At 39.9% G+C, this 5986-nt stretch overlaps 1 pseudogene; it reads right to left on the reverse strand.

The window, feature by feature from the left end:
• Window positions 1-4298: 4298 nt before the first annotated feature.
• On the reverse strand, window positions 4299-5588 carry LOC149210818 (GPI mannosyltransferase 1 pseudogene; annotated as a pseudogene).
• Between the last annotated feature and the right edge of the window lie 398 nt (window positions 5589-5986).

Genomic DNA, 5986 nt, shown 5'->3' on the forward strand with positions numbered 1-5986 from the left:
TTGCATTCAGGTGCATTGATATGGCTCCTCCATCCAAATCGTCTAATATCATTTGCATGGTCTTCTTGGGTGCGACCGAACCGGCGACACACTAATGCATAATGTTTGGGTTGATATTCAAGTGTGTGCTAGTGGTCATTCACATCAACTGTCAAACTGTATGTTCAGCCCCAGTCAGACTTTCTTCTTGCCTTCGCCTCAATGAGTGTGCCAAATGGGTGGGATCGCATGCATGCGCACAATGACATACATGCTGCTAAATTCCCTTGCATGCGATCAATAACACTAGTCACCTTGTCTGCTCTGTGTTGGCTATTGGATAGATTTATAACTTGTACAGGAATAGTTTCATCCATCTGTGCATGTTGCGCCCCATGTTGTACCTATTCCTGTTGCAACTCATTCTCTCGTCTATGCAGCTCTTGTTCTTCCTTGAGTTTTTGCTTCAGCACATGCAACCCCTTCTCTATTCCGTTCTCTACCTTCGAGTGATCTTCATGTCATGTCGTCACCTCATAGCCTTAGTCTCCAAAGTTGCTTTCATCACAAGTGGATCTTCTTGATCTTGAAACTTTGTTCTAACTCTGCATTTTCAACAACTTTCCTCTTGCATGCATTTCGTGCAGGTGTGCTGCCTTCTGCTGCTATTGATGGTCCATCTCACTGTGATTCTGCTTCCATCGATTTTGATATCCTTGTCCGTGAACAACTTGATGTCTTTGTGGATAGGCAAGTTCATAGAAACTTGATCGACTGCATCCCCAGTTGCACTCTTAACAGTCTCTTTGACTTTTCTCTCCCAGAAGTCGTTGTACTTGTGCTGTTGAGAGACGAGCGAACACCTGTGATGCTTGGAGACATAGCAACACTCATGGCAAGCAATATATTAGTCAGAAACCAAAAAAAACTCGAAGACTGACTTGCAGCATACATGTGTGATTGACCGTGAAGGTTGCACAATTTCTGCCGAGAGGTCAAGAGACTAATTGCCAAAACTACGGAAGGCACAGTCCGGGCTGTCAGGAGGCTGACTAATTGCTGGAACTGCGCAATGCACAGTCCGGGCTGTCAGGAGGCTGACTAATTGCTAGAACTGCGCAATGCACAGTCCAGCTTGGCCTGCTAATGACTGAAACTGTGCAATGCACAGTCTAGCCTGGCCTGCTAAGGACTGAAACTGCGTAATGCGTCATTTCAGTCAACAGTGACATGAAATTAGCAAACTGCATTGCGCAGTTTCTAGGGCCAGCAGGACACTACCTTCAAGAATTGTGCAATGCAAGCCTGAAGGTTAGTGTTGGGCTAGACTTGCATAATTTATGAAGGGAAGGCAGACCCTTCGCTTCCGAAAATATGTAGTGCTAGCCAGGCAAGGCACGATCTGGGCCAAGGCAACCCAGTCCGAACGACAGGCGACTGAAAACATGAGAAGTCTGAATGCATGATGAGATGACTGCAAACAAGAGTGAATGATCATGCATGCAAACAACAAGTGTAGGATTTAGAAAACAGGAAACCATGCATGTGTTTGAAGCGAGTCGTCGCAATGGCGACCGTTCGTGAAAAAGCAGTGTCATGCATGCGACAGTATTGCGATGAAAATGAAAACTGAAACGATGCTTCTAGAAGCTAACATATATGAAAATGACAACAATTGATTACTAAAATCAAGCAAACAACACTCACACAAAGCGAAACACAAAAAAGCGACAAAAACGCAACGCAAGACATGAAAGGTGGTCTTACCCCAAAGAAACTGAGTTGAATGTGCCAATGACCCCTAGATGCAAGGTGGGACATTAGAACTACAAGGTTGATGTGAGGAATGAGCTCCGCAACATCCAGTTGATGAGTTTTGATAAAATCAAGGTTGTATGCGTATGCCACAAATCTAAGAAAAGCGACACATGGTGGGAGGTTTCTGAAATTATTCCTACATGTAACCTCCAGCTGCTAAAATAGATCTCTGAATCAAGGGATGTCTTTGCATGCTGCCTTGGGAGAAGCAGTCCATGCATGCAAATCAGTTTTACTCGGTCACAGAGGGAACCGGTCAATCGGAAGGCACATGCATTGGTCTATGAGCCTGGGATGAAAATTTGTGTAGTTTTTGGGCTGAGCAGGGATGGTTTTCCCAGAGGGATTGCATAATTTTTGGGAGGAACATGTGACTGTCTCCTAGGATTGCGCAATTTTTGGGCTGAGCAGTTGTCCTGGGTTAGACCGCGCAATTTTCTCAACGAAGAATTTCTGACAGTGTTGTGCAATTTCTTAGCCCAAAAGGCTGCCCTGGGTCAAACCTCGCAATTTTCTCAAGGAAGCTTATCTGACTGCATTGCGCAATTTATAAGCTGAGCAGCTATCTTGGGTCAAACCTCGCAATTTTCTCAAGGAAGCTTGTCTGACTGTATTACACAATTTTTGAGCCCAAGAGGTTGCCTGGATGGATTTGCGCAATTTCTACTAGCTGCTAGGTTGGTTGTCCCAAAGGGATTGCACAATTTTTGGGAATGGCAGGTGACTGCTGCCCATAATTACACAATTTCTAGGCTAAGCAGTTGTCCATGGATGAATTGCGCAATTTTTGGGAGGAAGATGGTCAGGGAGAATTGTGCAATTCTGTAGCCCAGCTGAGTGTCCAGCTAGGTTTGTGAAATTTTTGGAGGGAAGGCTGGTTCCCCTCCAGAATCGCACAATTCCTAGAGGGAGCTGCTCAACTAGAAACTGACACCAATTCCTGAAAGTAGCATGTGAAGGGGGTGAAACACACTTGCATGCGCAGGATGACAAGACTCTATGAAATAGTTGAAGCTGATGAGCTTGACAGTGCAAAACATGTTGTTGAGGATGGTTAGGAGGGAGGCTCGAAAATAAAGCTAATGCAAAATTTTGGAGGGTGGTTGTAGCTACTACAACATGGTCATAACTGTGTAATCAATGTAATGTAACGTGGAAGTCCAAGAGAACCATGGATGAAGTCAAAGAGTCATGTAAGTCGAAGAGTCATATAAATCAAGCAGTCATGAGGGAAGTCGAACAGTGACAAGGGTCAGTTTCACCCTTGGATATATATACCCCTCATTTGTACATGTAAAGGGATTTTCACCTTGGCTCCTACCACATAGCCTTGAGAGTCTGTAATATTTTCTTTGAAGAGAGAGCAGTGGCTCCAGCGCCCTGCTATTGGGGTTAGTGATGTAATGGTTTACAAATGTGTCTTGGAACTGTCGCTTAATTCAGAAGCTTGTTAACATGCCATCACATTTTCACACATGTATTGTATTTTCTGTAAGACTATTCTTTGGATGCTTGTAATTCATGTTTCTTTAACCTGTATTAAGACAATTGAACTATTTTGATTTCTTTAGTACATATGCTATTGGAAATGTGTTGTTTCAGTTGTTAACGTTGTCTAGCCTGTGCGTACTATTCCGTCGAACACTCGACATATTCATTCTCGTAAACTTGTTATAATAGTCGTCACACTCCTGTGGACTATTCCGTTGGGTGTTGTACATGTTATCTTCTCATCTTGTGTTTGTGACTACTGCATCTGTATGGACTACTCTACCGAAAGTTGCACATGTCTTGCTGTGTTGTGCGTCTCTAACAGAGTTGGGACTATTCCCTTTCGACTTGAGACTCACTTTCACCATCTCCCTCTGCAATGAAAGAACCTTGACACAAGCAGTAAGCACTCACCAAGCACACGAACCTCGTTGTTTGAAGACTAAGAAAACCACTCTCATGTGCTAACAAGAAAGAGCTAAGGCATATCTTTAAGATAATGGCAACCGACTATCGTACTAGATGGGACTCCTACACCAAATGATGTGAGGTCTAGTTGGGACTTCATATCAGGGGGATCCCCTGAATGTTGGCAGGTCCAACACCATCAACACCAACCTAAAAACACGAAAATTTAAAAATTGTAACCGATTAAAATATCATTTTTAATATGATTAAAAGGTTAAAAAAAATGAAAATCCATTAATTTAGACAAAAATAAAGAGAAAAATTAGCTTATGTCGAATTCCCTTTCGAAGCCAACACTGTGAACATTGGTAAATTAGACTAGGCGGAAACAACGAGCAGCTCCCATAGATTATATAAGGTGCATTTTTCCTTGTCATATCTATTTACTTTTGATATAAGCCTCCAAGTCTATACATTGTGGCTAAAACAATGACATAATAGACAAGGAAAAAATACTCTGGATTGTAGAAGTAAGCATAACACACAACAAGCTTCAATTACATTTTGATTATTTTTTGAAATAAATTGGTCAGTTGTCTCTCTCAGTCACTCTTGTTTCCATATCCATCAGCAGTAATTGCCACTTTCTATTGAAAAGAGGACAAAAATTATGATTAAGCAAGATCATTATTACGATGTATGGGTTTTCTACCAAAAAGATGATGCTTTCCAACCACAGTTTACAAAAACATTTATGCCTTTAAACTCCAACAAATAAGCCCAATTCAACAAATGAATCTGAGAAGAAACCCATACACCAATACATAACAAGCTCTTCCATTATAAGTGGAGCTTTTTCCAAGGAAAAATGAGTGGGAAAAAAAAAAATGAAACAAAGCACTATGTTATGATAATCTTATTGAAAGCAAAAAATTCCACTATCTATGCAAAAAAGACAGTGTGGAAGATATTTGGCAAAGAAAATAACAAGCACCAGTTGTACCGTGAACTGTGGAAAAAATGCCATAAGCCATTCTATTAAGGTGAACTCGTGCTCTTGATGAAGATAAATTTGATAGAAATAGATGGACAATTTGTGCCTTGGATCAGCGCGTGTGAGGTGGTAGAGAAAAGATTCATTCGAGAACTTTTCTCTGTATAAATAAAAGAAAATACTAGTCAAGAAAAAGAACACTCCTCTAATTTAACGTTTCAAAAAGTATTCTATGTTTGTTCATTGAGAGGCTTTTTAACACAAGCCCTAAGTTTATCATAAATATGGATTTGATACATGAAAATATTGATTTAGAATTTGATAACCTTAGTTGTTTAGTGTTCCAATTACTGAGATGAAGGCTCTGACTTGAGGTAAAATATTTTTCATCAAGAACAATGAGAATGGGGAGTACATATATTATAGGGTAGATTATGAAATGGACAATTAATCTGTACCATATTGTTGCCTCCACAACATGACCTCTTGTTAGACATATTAGAATTCATAAAATCATGGTACACAAAAGAGGTTCACAATTTCCCTTGGTACCAATAGTGAATGTGAATGGATTCACAAGCCATACAACCAAACAAAACATACATTGTTTCCCTGGAAAACCATGTAGCTTGAGAATATAGTATATGAGATGACATAAATTTTTGTTGTAAATTGTCTAACAAACTTGGTCTTTAACCTATGGTGTGGGTGTTGATTGGATGATTTAGTTATGATTCCTCATCATTCACTAGCAATAGGAATGTATTCAGTATTACCTTGGCACTTCATTACAAACTCTTGATTCTTAATAAAGCAAATGGTTGATACCATACCCCAATTTTCATGATCATGTTGTAATTATTAACCATCTAATAACCTCCTGTAATATGGTGTCCATACCGATTATAGTGCAAACCTCAAACCAACGAAGCCTAGATGACTCAAATATTCACCATAATATATCAGATGTGAAAACAATGAACTAAAGATCCTAGAAAGTTATTATTTTGATTTGATGTGATCTATAGGAAAACATCACCAAGGCAGTCACTGCAACAATCCATCCATATGCCAATCGAGTCCCAATAATGATTTGCTAAGATTGTATTTCCAAATACATACACATGTAACATAAATAAGCATCACCTTGTAGATTGAGAACAATAAGCAATGTGTGCAACAAAAAATAAATTTTAGGCTAACCCAATTCACAATTTGAAGCAATGAATAAAGGCAACAACATACAAGGATTGAAATTGAGCCCAAACCAAATCTCAGTTTGCGGAGAAAAGCATA

Source organism: Pinus tabuliformis, chromosome 1_2, assembly GCF_031772625.1.
Source record: "Pinus tabuliformis cultivar Carrire ecotype Pingquan chromosome 1_2, CPIR1, whole genome shotgun sequence".
Lineage (NCBI taxonomy): Eukaryota > Viridiplantae > Streptophyta > Pinopsida > Pinales > Pinaceae > Pinus > Pinus tabuliformis.